Source organism: Dipodomys merriami, unplaced genomic scaffold, assembly GCF_024711535.1.
Source record: "Dipodomys merriami isolate MVZ:Mamm:240054 unplaced genomic scaffold, mDipMer1.0.p SCAF_334, whole genome shotgun sequence".
Lineage (NCBI taxonomy): Eukaryota > Metazoa > Chordata > Mammalia > Rodentia > Heteromyidae > Dipodomys > Dipodomys merriami.
This window is the reverse complement of record NW_027204871.1, coordinates 633,372-651,069: the sequence shown is the minus strand read 5'-3', so window position 1 is coordinate 651,069 and position 17,698 is coordinate 633,372. Positions and strand designations below refer to the sequence as shown.

At 36.5% G+C, this 17,698-nt stretch overlaps 1 non-coding gene across 1 annotated transcript; it reads left to right on the top strand.

Moving 5' to 3' along the window:
- Positions 1–1,197: 1,197 nt before the first annotated feature.
- LOC138803121 (U6 spliceosomal RNA) lies at positions 1,198–1,304 on the top strand. The gene has a single exon (XR_011364876.1). It is a non-coding gene; the product is annotated as a U6 spliceosomal RNA (small nuclear RNA).
- The last annotated feature ends 16,394 nt before the right edge of the window (positions 1,305–17,698 follow it).

Below are 17,698 nucleotides of genomic sequence, written 5' to 3'. Positions count from 1 at the left end.
AACAAGTAAAAAATTTCTACAAATAAGGAAAGCAATAATAAAATATTAATGATTAAAAAATAAAAAACAAACCAATTTCAGTCTTTGAAGTGTACGGCATATTAGATTTTACTATTTTCTCATGTTCCTGTAAATTTAACTCTGGCTAAGTTTATTGTTGGGAGCCGAGAGTAAAGCTCCAAGGTCATCTTGACCCTTGTGCTCACTTGAAGGCACGTACAAGGAACTGGCTTTCATGAAAAGCACCGGGTGCCCAGGTTTGCTTTGTTATCTGTAGAGTTAGTTTTACTTTCTATCAGTTGACCTTGTCTTGTTTCAATCTGCACCTTGTTTTTATTAAAATTTTCCTTCTTTTTCTGCACTATGGTGACCTTAGGTTACCTCTTGAATTCTAATAGTATATAATAAGGAGAGTTAAAAATAAACGGTACTCTAGTCTTGAGCTGCAGACCTCCCGACCCCATCCTTTGTCTTATGTCTTTATTTTTCCGTCCTGGCCCCCTAATTCTGGATTCCCTTTCGTTGCCTGCAGGCTCTGGCAGTTTATGATGTTCAAAAAGAGTTTTATAGAATATGAGTAGTCTTTAAAATTAGCCACTAAGATTACCATTTATGGCTCATCTCATCATTTGTTTATGGCTTACATCATCATTTGTTTCTCGATAACAAATAAAGTTAGGAATCCCTAAAGTTATAAAAGAAACTGTGTAGTTAAAGTCTTAACTCTTCACTCTGCTTCTTTACACAAAGACTTTGCAACTTCTCATTAATAAAGTTTCTATAAACTCTGAAATGTACATAATTAGTAGTATATGTTTGCTACCATAAATCTTAAATACTTTATAGAAAAGTTTATACTTGCCAAACAGTCCTAATTTTGGCATATATAAGCAAATTCCCAAAATTAAACATAGGTAAAACATTAAAACTTTTAACAAACCGTAACACTTGCTGCAGTGTTCATTATGACAGGTGCCTTGAATAGAATAATTGAATTCCTCCTCCTACAAATCTCTTGAACAACAAATATCTTGAATTATTTTGTTTTTGACATATCAATCTAGACTTTATATTTAAATGTGTGTTTATGTAAGAAATATTTGGTTCTAAAATTTCATGACAATTATTTTGAACTTATTTTTTGTTGAATTTTCTAGTTTAATAAAATTAATTACACTTTTTATATAAAAATGGACTGTACTCAATTCAGCATCACATACACTAACATTGGAATGATACTGAGAAGATTATCATGGCCCCTGCACATGGATAACCTGTAAATTCCTGGATCGTTCCATATGTTTACAACAACAGATGCTGGAGGGCATATGCCCACCCTGGAATCGTACGGCATTGTCGGTGGGAGTGTAAACTGTTCAACCACTTTGGAAAGCAGTCTGGAGGTTCCTCAAAAGACTCCACATAAAGATCCCATATGACCCAGCAATCTTATTTTTGGGGATTTACCCAAATGATCACAAACAAGAACATACTAATACTACCAGCACAACTATATTTATTGCCGCATTATATACCATAGCTAAGATATGGAACCAACCCAGATGCCCCTCAGTAGATGAATGGATCAAGAAAATGTGGTAAATATACACAATGGAATTCTATGCCTCCATCAGAAAGAATGACATCGCCCCATTTCTTAGGAAATGGAAAGGCTTGGAAAAAATTATATTAAGTGAAGTAAGCCAAGCCCAAAGAAACATAGGTCCCATGGTTTCCCTTATTTTCAATAATGAATATATGTCTAGGATAAGCAGAATAGGTCAAAAGCTATGTGCATACGACCAGATATGATGATGTTAAGGGAAATGAACACCAAGATAAGGACACGAGTTTTTTTTTTTGTTTGTTTCTTGCTATTGTTTCTAACGTACTTATAATGTGCTATGTCATTTTTCGGTTTCTTTATATGTTCCTTCTCCACGCTATAACCCCTGTTTTCATTGTATTTGAAGTTGGTTCCCCTACATCTTGTATGTACGCTTCTCTAATTTGGGGATGGGAAGGGGAAAAAATGCTCAAATAAGGATACTGTTTGACCCATTGTAACAATGAGATGCACAAGACACTATGTTGAAAAACGAACTTTAAAATTTAGGTGGGGAGAAAGGGGGAGGGGAGCATAATTCTGGATGTGGGAGGGAAGGGATGGTAGGGGATATATAAAGGAGGACATAACAATGCTTATTAGGAAATGTACTAATTACCTTGCTCATGTAAATATAACCCCAATATTCAATATGAATATTGAATTGAGAGAGTAAAAGAATGGAGCAAATATGAATAAATGTGTATGTGCGTGTGACCTCATTTGTGCACCCACACACATATGCATGTGTGTTGTCATGCTCAGAGTTTGAAATCAGGGTTTCAAGGTCTTGCTAGGCCTTTCATCTCTAGATTGTTGAGCTACAATATGAGCTACAACTCCATTGCTGGCTCTTTGCTAGTTCATTAAAAAAAATTGAAAAATAATTTCATGATTTTTTTGCCCTGAATGGCTTTCAACTGTTATCCACAGATCTCAGGCTCCTGAGTAAATATCCCGAGTAGATAGGATTACAGGTGTGACCAACTAATACAAGGCTTTCAGAATAATCTCCTACCTTGAAAGCCTTTAGGAGTGGTTATGTGTGAATGTATTTGGTTTTTGGATTCTTAAAAGACAGTAAGGGATGATATTTAAAAGTTTCAGTACTTTTTAAAAAGGATAATGGAACTGTGGGACAGAAGAAATTTACCTCTATTTGGATCTCAATTTATCGGCTCAGCTCTGTGCATGGTAACCCAATGTCACCAACACAGTCTGTGTTGAATACAAAATGTGACAGAAAACAATCACCATGGGCAATATTTGGTATGCTATTATTTCTTGGACAATATGACTATTGAATTGAGAGAGTAAGAAAATATAAAGATTTGACCTACCTTTTTTGTATTGCTGAAAGACCTTTGGAAACTTTGACTCATTTCCTTCCTCACCGTGTGTCTTTGGGCCATGCACTTACTGTCTTTAATTACAATTTTTCCCAACACTAAAATGATAATAACGTTAGTTTTATAACAAATGTTATCTTTAGAATTAAGAGACATAAAATTCATGAAATATTTAAAATAAACTTCTATGAATGAGCTTTGAGTTGAGCCAAGGGTTTTTTAAATCCTAAATAGAATACAATAAGTATTAGAGAAACCATTACATGCAGTGAGCAACCAGAAGTAATGTTATCTATTGACCATGCTCTGCTTCCAAGGAAGCCAGGTGGATAACTTCTCATGCTGTAAATCAAACTGGTTATCTCATGTTTTCGTAGTGTAATACTATCACGGAGAGAATCATCAAGGAATGTTGTAGACTGAGCTGAAGACCATATGAAGATGTGCAAACCTGTTAAAACATAAAAATATCTGAACAGTATATTGTGTTTTACATCATTTAAGTTACATCACAAAGATAAGGAAGACCTAGAAGAATGAATTGTCTTTTTGATATTCTAACATATGTCCTTAGAAAGAGGAACTCTTTCCTCATTTTTGTAGAGGCATCATAAGATGAGAGGAACTGTATTTTTTGTTTGCTTCTTTCCATTTATTCTTCATTTTGAAATCTGAACCACATGACACAGAAAGAAACCAAGGGAAATTATTCACACAGGTTTAGAAAGAACCATCAACGTAAAATAAATAAAACACATATAGCCTTGTAAAAGGTCTAACTAAATTGAGTCTCAAGCATAAACAGAAAATAATTTAAGCAGTATCATGTTATTGAAATTGAAAAATGTTAGCAATTTATTTTTTTCTTTCTACTACCTTGAATTAATTATTGATTTTGTATAGATAGATTAAAGATGAGATTAACAAGAAACTTGATAACTAATGGACAAAAGTTCTGAATAGACATGTTTTCCAAAAAGCCCTGAATATCGCCAGTCGATTTACAAAGTTGCATTTAATAAAACAGGTTGGACCTGTTGCAACAATGAGAAGTACAAGTTGTCATGTCCAAAACGAGCTTTACAACGTCGGTGCGGGGGGGGGAGAGGGGGGAAGGAGAAGGATTGGGATTGGGAGGGAGGGGGGAGGCTGGGAAGGGATGTGAAGGGTAAACAAAGGAGGAGGCTGCAATGCTTGGTAAGAAATGTACGCATTATCCTGCCCATGTAATTGTAACTCCTCTGTACAGTATGTTCACAAATAAAATAAAATTAAATTAAAAAAAACTTCTATGCTGGCTTAATGCTTTGTGAACAGAAGTCATTAGAGAAATGTAATTCAAAATTACTATGATACTACTTCATAACTATTATAACTCTTATCAAAAAAACGAAGGAACCAGATGTGGTGGTAAAGGCTTGTAATTCCAAGCGTTTAGGGGTTTGGAGTAAAAGGATTTGAGTCTAAGGCCAGTCTTAGGTACTGCACACGGTAAAAACCTTCCCTTTAAAAAAAACTCAAAATATAATAATATTGTCTGGTGAGAGTGTGGAGAAAAGGAAATTTTCTACACTCGTTGTCAAAATACAGGTTAGTATTCTCCTTGTAGAAAGTAGTATGCCATTTTCTAAGGAAAAGTTGAAATATCATCTGAACCACCAATCATGCAATTATTTCTCTCTGGGTAACTCATAAACATATCTGTAGTTCATTGTTATTCACATTATTCACAACAACAGCTAAGATATAAATCGAAGTTCAGTGTTCAACTACAGATTAATAAAGCAACTGTGTGCATGCACAAATATATTTTTCTGTTTCATCCTTAAAATAGCAAGAGACTTCTCCCATTAGCCACAACTTAGAATGCCTCAAAGATGTATTCTATATGAGGAAAAATGTTGTCTTTTGATTTTTGTACACACACACACAGACACAGACACACACACACACACACACACACACACACACACACACACACACACACACACACACACACACACACACACACCAACCTCTAACATTAAGAGAGAATTTTTTTTAAAGTAAAGCAAAGTGGAATTTCTGGGGTATTTAGATCACAATGTAGAAGATAGTAGATATACAGAATGATGAGGAATAGAGTTGTAAGGTACGACATGAGGATACAGGGGACAACACTGGTTTTACATAGGAATGAAGCTAAGTAAGTAGGAGTTGTTCTTCCTAGTAGGGTTTGCTCTTTTAGATATTCTTCCTTCAGTAATGGATAACATTTTTTAAAAAAATATATCTGCCTATTTGCAGAAATAATAACAAACAATATAGCAATAATGTTGGATGCTCAACATAGAATAAAATGTCAAATTAAAATACATGAGATTATCCTTGATGTTAACTAATTATTACAAATAAGGAAAACCATGGGACCTATGTTTCTTTAAGTCTGGCTTATTTCACTTAATATGATTTTTCCCAAGAATTTCCATTTCCTTGCAAATGAGGTGGTATCTTTCTTTCTGATGGAAGCGTAGTATTCCATGTGTGCGTGTGTGCATCTCATTTTCTTGATCCATTTAACTACTGAGGGGAATCTGGGTTGATTCCCTATCTTACCTATGGTAAATAATACTGTGATAAACATAATTGTTCTGGTAGCTTTAGTGTGGCCTTGCTTGTGGTCACCTGGTTAAATGCCCACAAGTGGGATTACTAGGTAATAGGCAAACATTATTGTGTATATCAAGGATAAGTTTAGTGGATGAGCAGAATAGCTCTATAGCTATGTACATTTGACCATATAAGGTGATTCTATGTGAAATGAACTCCAACACATGTTCTTCGTTGTTGTTCTTAATGTACTATGTGATTCTTTTTCATCCTTTTGTGTTTTCCCCAACTATTGTTTATCACCTGCAGTCACTGTATTTGATTTTAATACCCTAGGTATTGTAAATATGTTGATCTGAACTAGGGAAGGGAATGGGAAAAAATGGTGAGACAAAGGACAAAGGAGGAACCTATGCAACAGTGATATACACAAGACAACATGTTGGAAATAATCTTGGAGGGGCCGTTTGGAGGGAAGAGGGAGAAAAATGGGTGAAGGGGGAAAAAGTTATAAAAGAAATGAACCCATTACCTTACTTATGTAACTATAACCCCTTTGTACATTAAATTGACACTAAAATTTCAATAAAAAATAAAATAAAATACATGAGAGCAGCAATATAGGATATGGAACTGGGGAAAATACTGTACTATACAAAGATTAGAACAGCTGTGGAGAGCAGTAATTTTACTTTAACATAGCAAGTAATAAACTAGCATACAGATTTTCAGTCTCATGTCAGTCATTAAAAAGGGAAAACAACATGCACAATCAGCAAACCAATAGAGAAAAAATAGAAAACTAATCAATTAAGAGACAACTTGGACCAAAAATAACAAATGACACAATTAGGAAACAAATAACAAGCTGGTAAGTGTAAAAATATTACCCATAATTCTATTAAATGTTGTTTATATCACAATTTGTTAGAACTATGGTTAAAATCACAGTTTAGTACTATATCATTTTAATAATAGATTACTTATTATTGATTTCTTAATGTTAATACTTAATATATAATTTTACTTTTAGCAGCTATAGAAAAGGAGTAAGTGAAACTAATTTTGATAATATATTTCATGCATAGTGAAATTGACAAACATTAGAATATAAGCAAATAATGTATCATTACTGCTTTAATTCTGGGAATTATTGTAATAATTCAAAGTGCATTCTACACTTAGCACTCATCTTAACATCAAATAATAAATTATTGCACATGACTCGGTATTAGGTGGAAAGGTTCAGCACTGTGGGAAAATTTACACTACACAGTACATGAGGGTATGATTCCTCTCATCTAGTTTAAATTATGGAAATTTGATTTCTACATGCATGTTAAATTCCTATGTAGGTGACATATATAAAATTACATATAATTATGTACACGAGGAGTATTTCAGATGACACATAAAAGTCATATGCATTAATTAAATTATTATTATTCTGTACCAAATAAATATTTATAAAGAGACTGAATTTCTGAGTAGATGGTGTATGTTTGCCAGATTACACGTATTGAGGCTTATTTTATATTTCTAACATTGTTTCTACAATTGAATTTAATTTTCCATAATAGGTTAAATATATTGGATATATGAAAGTAAACTGAATGTTTATTCCATTAATCCTTTGCCACTTTTCTAATTCCAATATAAATTATTCATGTGTTGGAAGTAATGAAAATAACAATGGATATAAGCAAGATAAATCATTCTGTAGTAGACAAGTATTTTCACCTTTATTTTGATAGTTGGTCCTCTTTTACACAACAGAATATTCTTGGGGAAATGTGCTCCAGGCTGACCACAACTGTAGAATATTATGGTTTTATCTATCATAAGATAAGGAAGGAAGTGGAACCTTCCTTCCAAAAGTCTGCTCTGAGGAATGTGATCAGTTTTATGGTGGTGACTTGGAAATGAACATTTTTCACAGTTAACCCTGAAAAGCCAATTTGATAGACCATTTCTGTAAGTAGTTATAGAGGATTATTTATGGCTTGGCAAGGATGCCAGATTGCCTCATTTTTAGAAAATTAAAACAGGAATTTAGTCAGCTGTTCTTTGTATCTTTAGGAGAAAAACCCATTGAATCTAGGTCAAGGGATCACTGTGGCCCAACGAAGCTACTACTTTGAATAGTAATCCTAGACCTCTAAAACAAACAAACAAACAAAACAAACAAAAAAACTCCAGTAAGCACAGCCAGTCAGGCTGCTATCACAGATGAAATGAAGTCAGGCAAGAAACAGAAGCTGAGAGTCATTTAGCTAATAACTAATATATTTTTTATGAGGCAGACTGCAGTGAGACTCCAGAGAGAGGTTCATAAAGACTGATGAGAGAGACTGAAATTGGTCATTAGAAGATTGGAAAGTAGAATTTCTTCTAGAACTAATAAATCTTAGAAAGCCTGTGTATGAAAGAACACGACAGCAGACCAAATTCCAGAAATGCACAATTTCTTAGATGTCAGCTTAGTGAATTATCAATGGAAATCGACCACATGTGGAAGGACAACTGCTGAAGAGAAAGAAAATGTCATCACTCTGTTAGGAGGTCCAATATCACATTAGGAAGTAATCAAGCAAAGATTTGTAATAAAAAGAGAAAATAATTATTCCAAATGAGGGTTTCATTTGTTTTGATGTAACAGTTCTTGATTTAGGTGCTACCAATTTACATACAATTGATCTAGTCCCACAGCTGAGTTGATATTGACTGCAGTATTCTTACATGAAGGAAAAGAGAAAATTTACAAATGTCTGATGAAATGAGTTGGGGTTGAAGTATCTTAATAATGATATCTGAGGTTTACACAAAGGTGAAGAGGTGGATTTTCTTTTCTAAAAATCCCCCATTTTTAGCTTGGTGCCAGTGGATCACAGCAGTAATCCTAGCTACTCAGGAAGCTGAGATCTAAGAACTGCGGTTCAAAGACAGCCTGGGCAGGAAAGTCCCTGTGACTCGTATCTCCATTTAAAAATCAGAAAATCAGAAGTGGCACTGTGGCTCAAGAGGAAGAGCACTCACCTTGAGTTGAAGATCTCAGGGACAGTGCCCAAGCCCAGAATTCAAGCTCCTTGACCAACAAAAAAAAATCTCCCTTTTCGTGGACTACCTACATCTTTTCCTAACATTCAACAAAGAAGCTATTTTATCACCCACTACATTTAATTCCTATCCTAGCTACTGCAAATAGAATTATTTGGTATCTTATGTCAAAAGGTTCATATTTGTGGAGACAAACCCAGCAGTGGTAACTTTTTCCATTCCTTGAGCTCTGGGCCTCGGCTCTGAACATGGTTATGCTAGTAGCTTTCATGTGAGCTTGTTTGTTATTTATTGGATTACTGCCCATGAAGAAATTACTGGGTCTTAAGGGAAATCTATATTTAGTCTTTTCAGAAAACTCCGTACTGTATTCCACAGTTGTTAAGCAAATTTAATTTCCCATTAACAGTGTAATACAATTCCCAATTGGCTACATCCATGCCAGCATTTGCTATTGTTAGTTTTCTTGATAATGGCCATTCTAACTGGGACTAGGTAGAATCTGTCTTGTTTACCTGTAGATTTGTGGGCATCTTCTAGCTATCATAAATGAATGAATCCATGAAACCTGTATTGATCTGAGTCTGCACTTCGTTTTCTATGCTCTTAATATAATTTTCCCAAGCATTTCATTTTCCTTAAGACTGGTGAAAAGTCATCCTTTCTGATGGGTGAATAGAATTTCTGTGTGTGTGTGTGTGTGTGTGTGTGTGTGTGTGTGTGTGTGTGTGTGTGTGTGTGTGTGTGTGTGTGTGTGTGTGTGTGTGTGTTTAAGATGACTAAAGGCCCATGAGGTTCACTTGAAAGCCTTCTGTTTCGTCTGTAAGTTTGTAATTCCATATTAAATTTGGATTGCTTTCTCTACTGCATTGAATAATATTGTTGGGATTTTGATGAGTATTGCATTGTCAATTGCTGGGGGCAGTATTGCGGTTTTGTCATGTTAATTCTGTCAACCAGAAGCATTAAAAGTTTTTACATTTCTTTGAAACTCCTTCAATTTCCCTTTTTAGATTTTTAAAGTTTTCAGACAAGAGGTCTTTAACATTTTTAGTTAAAGTAATTACTTTCTAGTTTTGTTGTTGTGGTTGTTGTTTTGTTTAGATTTAATTTAATTTTGAGGCTAATACATATGAGGTTGTTTTTTGGATTTCAGCCCAGATCTTGATTCTTGTGTGTTTTATACCCTGCTACATTGCTGAAATTTAACATCACATTTACTAACTTGAGGGAGGAAGCTATAGGGTCCTTTAAATGCAGAATCATTTCATCTGTAAAAAGGGATAATTTTACTTCGTTCCTATTTGTATCCCCTTTTTGTTTTGCTGGTGCGTATTGCTCTTGCTAGAAAGTCCACTACCATATTGTAGAGTAGTAGAGAGAATGGACATCTTTTTGTCATTCCTGATTTTTATGTCTTCATGCTTCCACCGATAGGTAAATGCTAATTATCTCTGTCATATACATGCTCTGTATTATATTGAGGAATGTTCCATGTATTCCTAGCTTCTAAGACCTTTTAATCATAAAGTGGTATTGGAGCTTGTTAAAAGCTATTTCTACATCCCTATAGACAATCATGTGTTTCTTGTCCCTTCTGCTGATTGTTTGTATGATGTTTATTGACAAGAATATTGAATCCAAATATATCCTAGGATGAATCTTATTTGATTATACAATATGTCTTTTGTTAGCTGCTGAAAGTGGTTGGTGAGAATTTTATTGAGAAGTACTGCATCATTGCTTGTCAAACAGTTGGGTTCATAGTTCTCCTTCTTTGGTGAGTCCCTATGTGATTTGGGGAAGAGTCTAATTCTAGCTTCATAGAATGTGTTTGATTATTCTATTTCCCTTTCTATTCCATTGAAGAGTTAGATCTGAGTATTGTAAGTTCTTTGCAGGCCTTAATTTCATAATAAAATCATTGAGTCCTAGATTTTTCTGGAATGGGAAGTGATTTATTGACATTTCATTTTCATTTCTTCTTATGTGTTACTTCTTAGTTCAGATCGAGTATAGGAAAGCATCAATTTCTCCAGGATTCTCCAGGTGATTGGCATAAGGTTTTCAATGTTCTCTCTTATAACCTTCTCAATTTTGCTTATATCTGTTGTTTTGTCTCAATTTTTTCTCTAATTTTCTCTATTTGGATGAGTTCTCTTATTGTTTTGGGTATTTTTTTAGGGAGGTGATATACAGAGGGGTGGGTTACAGTTACATAAGTAATTACTACAATTTTAACAGTGTTACCCCTTCCCCATTTGTTCCTGCTTCCCCCAACCCTGACACCCCACTCCCACAAATTTGTAAAGTTCATTTCTCACATAGTGTCTAGTGAATATCATCGTTGCTTTGGTTAATCTTTGTCCCACCATTTCGGTGATTTCCCTTCCCTTCCCCAAATCAGATTAATATGTATAAGACAAAGGGTAAAGAAATCAAAATCAGTGACTACAGGGAATAAACCAAAGGGTAAAAACTACATAGAAATAACTAAAAACAGTTCAATATACAATCATCTTGTATCCATTTCTTGGAGCTCATTTCCAAATGAGTGAAAACATGTAGCCAATGATTTTTTGTGTCTGGCTTATTTGATTTGTTATGTTTCCAAATGATTCTATTTCCTTACAAATGGGGCAATATCATTCATTCTGATGGAAGCACAGAGTTTTGTTGTGAATATCTATGACATTTTCTTGATCCATCATTGCTGGGTCATAGGGGAGCTCTATTGACGAAACTCTGTACTTCTTTACAGTGTATTTGAACAAGTTTACATTTCCACCAATAGTGCAGTAATGTTCCTTTATGGCCACATTCCACACTGGCCCAGTATCTGTTATTATTAGTTTTCTACATAATGGTCATTCTAACTAGGGTGAGGTGGAATCTCAATGTTGCTTTGATTTGCATTTCTTTTATGGCCAGAAATGTTGCATATTTCTTCATGTGTCTATCGGTCATTCATATTTCTTATTCTGAGAGGTCTCTCTTTAAATCTTAAGCCCACTTATATTATGAGGGTTGTAGTTACTTTGAGGATTTGTTTTTTTTGGGGGGAAGGGTTAACTTTTGAGTCTCTAAGAATATTTGAGATATGAGGCCATTGTTGTGTTGCAGAGCAACTAAAAATCTTCTCCCAATCTGTATGTTTTCTATTTATCTTTCTATCTACATAAGGTCTCTTTTTAGTCAGCTTTGGTAAGGGTCTGTCAAGTCTGTTAATTTATTGAAAGAACCAGCTCTGTTTTGTTGATCTTTGTCTTAGTTATTTCTGATTTAATTTTTTTATTTATTTCTCTCTACTTGGTTTTGGACTTGTTCCTCTTTTCAAGTAGCTTAAGGTACATAACTAAAATACTGATTTGAGATTTCCCCAATTGCTTGATGTAGGCATTCAAAGTTTTACATTTTCCTCTAAGTACTGCATTTAATATCTCCTAGAGGAGCTGGTATTTTGTATGTTCATTTTTGTTAAATTCCAGAAACTTTCAGATTTCCATTCTAATCTCTTCAGTGCCCCACTGGTCATACAGCAATGTGTTGTTCACTTTTCATGGGTTTGACATTTTTTTTTGCTTTAGCTGTTTAATTCTAATTTTATTCTGTTGTGGTCTGACAAGATATGAGAATTAAATTAATTTTTCTTTCAACTTGGACAGAATTTCTGTCTGACATAGGATAGGTGCTATTTTGGAGAATCTTCCATGGCCGGCTGTGAAGAATGTATAAACTGATACTGAATTTATATTCTGTAGATGTCTATTAGGGCTAGGTGGTCAATGTAGTTATTTACGTCTTCACTTTCTTGGTTGAGATTTTCCAGTATAACCAATCCATGGATGACAATAATGGGTTAAGGAGTGTTTTTAGGTTATGTAGTATTTGGTTGATGATGTGGGGTGGTCCAGGATTCAGGGCATTGATATTTAGACTGGTTATATCTTCTTAATTGATGTTGTCTTTATCAAAATATAATGTCTCTTCCTACTAATTTGAATTTGAATTCTAGTTTATCTTATGTTAGTAATTCTACTATGGCCTGTTTATGTTGTCCATTTGCTTGAAATTTTTCCTTCCAGCCTTTCAGTTTGAGTACGTTTGTTTTTGTCAATAAAATGTATCTCTTGTGGACAATGGATGGATGTGTCTTGTTTTTTGATACTACTATCTAATCTATGTTTTCTAATTGGAACTTAAAGTCCATTGATATTGAAAGTTAAGACTGTGAGATATCTAATAATTCCTGCTATGTTATACACCTACTATTAGGAGCTGTGCCTCATCTACTCTTAATATACTTAACTTGTTCTCGGGTAGGGAGCATTTTATATAACCATTCCTGTTGTTCTTCTCCTTCTTTATATAGGAACTATCCTGAATTTCTTACCTTCCAGGAGGGCGAACTTCCCCTTTCCCCACAGTGCACCAGAGTTACTCAGACTCCAAGTTCCAACCGCAGGCCTGGCAGAAAAAAAGGGGCACACATTCCAATCCAGAGAGCTTAATTAGTCCTTTTAATATTTTTAGGTTTTTCTTATTTATTTATTTATCTTTTTTGCAAATCACATGGCTTGAACTCAGGTTGTGGCAACTCTGCCTCAGCTAACATCACCCTAGGCTGGGATTATGCAGCCTCGGGACCCACAGTCCATCTTGGGATCCTAAGCCTCAGGGGATGACAGGAAAGCAAAATAAAATTGGCATCGAAAAAAAGCTGTGAACTGCGGATGGTTAGTGGTTTCTCGGGTTTCCCTTCCTTTCATGGTGACCATCCCCAGTCCAAATGGCAAGGCTGCAACCTGTAGGTCACCTGGCATTGCTGAAGGCTGGAGGGCTGACATTGAAGCCATAGGCCAACCTGGACACCTAGACCCTGAGTTTGAATCCCGGTCATGCCACTTACAAAGGGCTGGAGAACCTACGAAATTATTGCCTGTCCCTAGGAACACCAGAGGAATGTGATCAATGTCATGGTTGGATGAGTAGTTCCTCAATCAGTCTAGCATAAAATTAGACCCAATAATCACAGGACACATGTTGATTTCAATTCATAGTTAATTATTCATTAAAAGAACACTATTGATTAAATGGAGTCTTCACTAAAGACCTGAGACTCCGTGGGAATGTAGTATATGTCACTGAATACCAGATAGATTTCTGACACTTTCTAAATATCTAAATTTATATTTATTTGCATACCATCATCTGCATAGAAAGTTATTGCTACTTTGGCCAGACCTGGGGCTTGATCCCAAGTACTGGGATCCACTTGGCAGTTGAATAGGCTAATGTCTCAGTGATGACACTCACCCATTCATGAATTGGGCCTCCTTGGCCCTTAGTCTAGGTCACATCATTGAAAAAAGTTTCTTCCTGGTGTAAGATTCCATGTGTGATACCTGTTTTCCTTTTCTGTGCAAGTACTAGGTGTCAGGTATGATGTACATAATATATCTGCAAAGCTACATGAGTAAGACTCAAAATATAACTACATTGAATGCAAGATGCATACCACACCTATATGGAAGTAGAGATCCTATGTTTAAAAAAGGTGGGTTTGTTATTTTATCCAGTGCTGGGGCTTCAAATCAGGCGTTAGACCAGGCCAGACATTCTAGTCTTCAAGGATGGTGAGCTTCCCCTTCCCTCACAGTGCAATGTGGTTAAACAGACCTGAGTTCAAATGACAGCCCTGACAAAAATTTCATCCTGATGTCAGAAGCCAATTGTTGCACCTGTTTTCCTCTCGTGTGGAAGTCCTGGGTCTCAGAAAGGATGGAGAATGAATGCATACGCAACCTTATAACCATGGGAACAGGTCCTCATCCATGTCAGCAGTGATACCTGTCACCATATTCAGTAAAATACACAATACCTCCATGAATTAGACACAAATTAAGGAGAAGTGCACTGAACACAAGATGCTGTCCACACATGTATATCAATTTATATCCTATGTTTAAATGATCAATTTATGCTTATCCTGGCCCTCCCTGGTGCTCAATGTCAGGTCCTGGGAATGGCCTAGCTCCTCAGTTGCTCACAGGCCAGTGTCCTCACCTTGACCCTTTTGCCAAGTGGACCTTCTAGGTTCTGAGTTCAAATCCTAACAGTACCGAAACATGAATCCTGATGTGAGAAGCCCATCGTTCCACCTGTTTTCCTGTCCTGTGAAAGTCCTGGGTCTCATCTAGGATGGAGAAGGTATAGGCAACTCTATAGACATGGGAATAGGTTGCCATCCATGTCAACACAGTTATATCTGTCATCATACTCAATAAAATTCAAAATCCATCTCTGACTAAGACACACAATAAAATGAATAACTACACTGAAAGCATGATGCATCCACACATGTATGTAAATAGAGATCCTATGTGTAAAATAGGTGGGCATATTATTTTTGCCAGTGCTGGGGCTTCAATTCAGGCCCTGGGACCAGGCCTAACCTTGTATTCTTCAAGGATGGTGAGCTTTCCCTTCCCCCACAGTGGAACAAAGCTACCCAGAACTGAGTTCAAATCCCAGCTCTGGCAGTAAAATGGAGTGAATTCTGAGCTAGGATTCTTCCTTCGTAATTTTTTTTAAGCAGACTCAGGGCTTGAACTCAAGTCGTGGCAACTCTGCCTCAGTTCCAATCATCCTAGGCTGCAGCCTCTGGACCTACAACCCATCCTCGGATCCTAGGACCCCAGGACTTGCATGAAAAAAAAAAAGCCGCGAGTGGCAAAAAAGTGGCGGGAAGTTCACCTGGCGCTTTTATGTTCATTTTTTCATTTCCATGGTGACCATGCTGGGTTTGAAATCGGCAGCCTGCAGAGTGAAGGTGACTTGGAGTGGCTGAATGTCTGCTGTCTCTCGGAGAAGCCCAGAAAGACAGGACATCGGAGACCTCAAGGTCAAATCCCGGTGTCCCCCTCCATTGAGGGAATGGCAGGAGATCCTGAGATACTCATTTCTGGCACTTGGAAGAGTCATGGAATTCCATCAATCTCATCTTTGAATGAGTACTTTCTGCAGGATGCAAGTAGGAAATGATAGGCAAGACTCATTGGGTATCGGTTATCTTTAATGAAGAGTGATGAAGCTTGACCATAATCATCACAGTCATGAAAATTGAAGCATCGGGAAAGATCCAAGAATCGGTAGTCATGGGGTATATTGGATTCCATCACAGGTCACCATCTCTCCTACTGTATACAAATATGCAGACTACCTTCAGCTTATGAATGGATGAGTATTGTGCTCTCTCCCTCACACTCCAGGGGCTGGATCTGAGGTCTTGGGAACAGCTTAGTTCTTTATTTGCCCACAACATGGTATCCTCACATTGACCCTTTCTCCTATTGGGTCTGCTAAGCTCTAAGTTCCAACCCCAACACAGCCAAAAGAAAAATGCAGATGTGAGAATCTAATCTGTCTACTTGTTTTCCTGCCCTGTGAAAGTTCTGTGTCTCAGCTAAGATGGAGAAGGCTTAAGCAATGCTATAGACATGGGAATAAGTTGTCATCCCTGCCAGCACAGTTATATCTGTGATCATAATCAATAAAATACAAAATGCATCCCTGACTAAGACACACAATAAAAAAATAACTACATTGAAATCATGATGCATTAAACACATGTATGTAAATAGAGATCCTATGTTTAAAATAGGTGGGCATATGATTTTTGCCACAGCTGGGAGCAGGCCTGACCTTGTAGTCTTCAAGGATAGTGAGCTTCCCCTTCACCCACAGTGCTATAGTGTTACTCAGATCTGAGTTGGAATCCCAGCTGTGGCAGAAAAATGGTGCAAATTCTGAGCTAGGGTGGTTTATTATTTATTATTTTTTATTTAATTTTATTTTTTTTTTGCCAACCAAGTGATTTGAATTCAGTTCATGGCAACTCTGCCTCAGCTTCGATCACTTTAGGCTGGTGAGATGTAATGGGTGAATAGCCGATCCTGTGATCCTAGGCCCTGAAGCCTTGCAGGAGAAAAACAAAAAACCCTCACAGAAAACTAGCCATCGAATGGATATTTTACATTTTCTTCTTTTGCATGTTGACCAACCTGGGTCTGAATGACACAGCTACAATGGTACTTCACTTTGCATTGGGCAAGTCTAGTGGATTTCACGGAAGCCACAGGCCCATATGTCATCATAGGCCCTGATTTTGAATCCTGGTCCTGACACATACCAATGGGGGGATTGCCCAAGAGACTAGTTCCTATGCATGGGAATAATGATGGAATGTTTGGAAACTCATGATATAATAAGTTTCTGCAGGCATCGGTCTAATCTAAAATGGGACACAATGATCCTAGGACCCTGATTGATCTTAATGAATGGTTTATTAAGCATGAAAACCATACTATTCCTTCAATGGGGTCATAATAAATACCTAAGAGTTGGTAGGGATGTAGTTGATGTCATTGAATCCTAGGTAGATGTCTGTGGAATTCTATACAAATATATATTTATTGGCATACTGCCACCTGCCTATCAATGTATGGCCATTTTGTCCACCCCTGTGGCTCAATGTCAGGGTCTGGGAACTGCCTGGCAGCTTCCTTGGCTAGAGGTTGCCGTGTTGACACATTCATTCATGAATTGGTTCTGCTAGGCCCTGAGGTCAGATTCCAGCACTGCAAACAATTGGATTGTGGAATAAGAAACCAAGTGTGACACCTGTTTTCCTTTTCTCTGAGTGTCCTGGATGTCAGACATGATGGAGAACACATCTACAAGTTTAGATACTATGTGATGGGATGTCATCAATATAATAAATGGAATGCATGCTATCACATTCAATAAAGGGTAAATAATTGAATAAAACAAAAATACAATCAATAACCACAAGAAAAAGGATATGGACTGAACATCTATAGGTAAGTACAAACCCTATCTTTACAACATATATAAATAGTATGTTTTCCAGGGCTGGAGCTTGAATTCAGGCTTAGGGACCAGGCCCGACTTTCTTGTCTTCAAATATGGTGAGCTTCCCCTTAGTCCACAGTGCTACAGAGTTACCCAGACCCTGAGATCAAATCCAAAGCCTGGTAGAATAAAGGGCGTGAATTGCAAGCCGGGGAGCTAATTA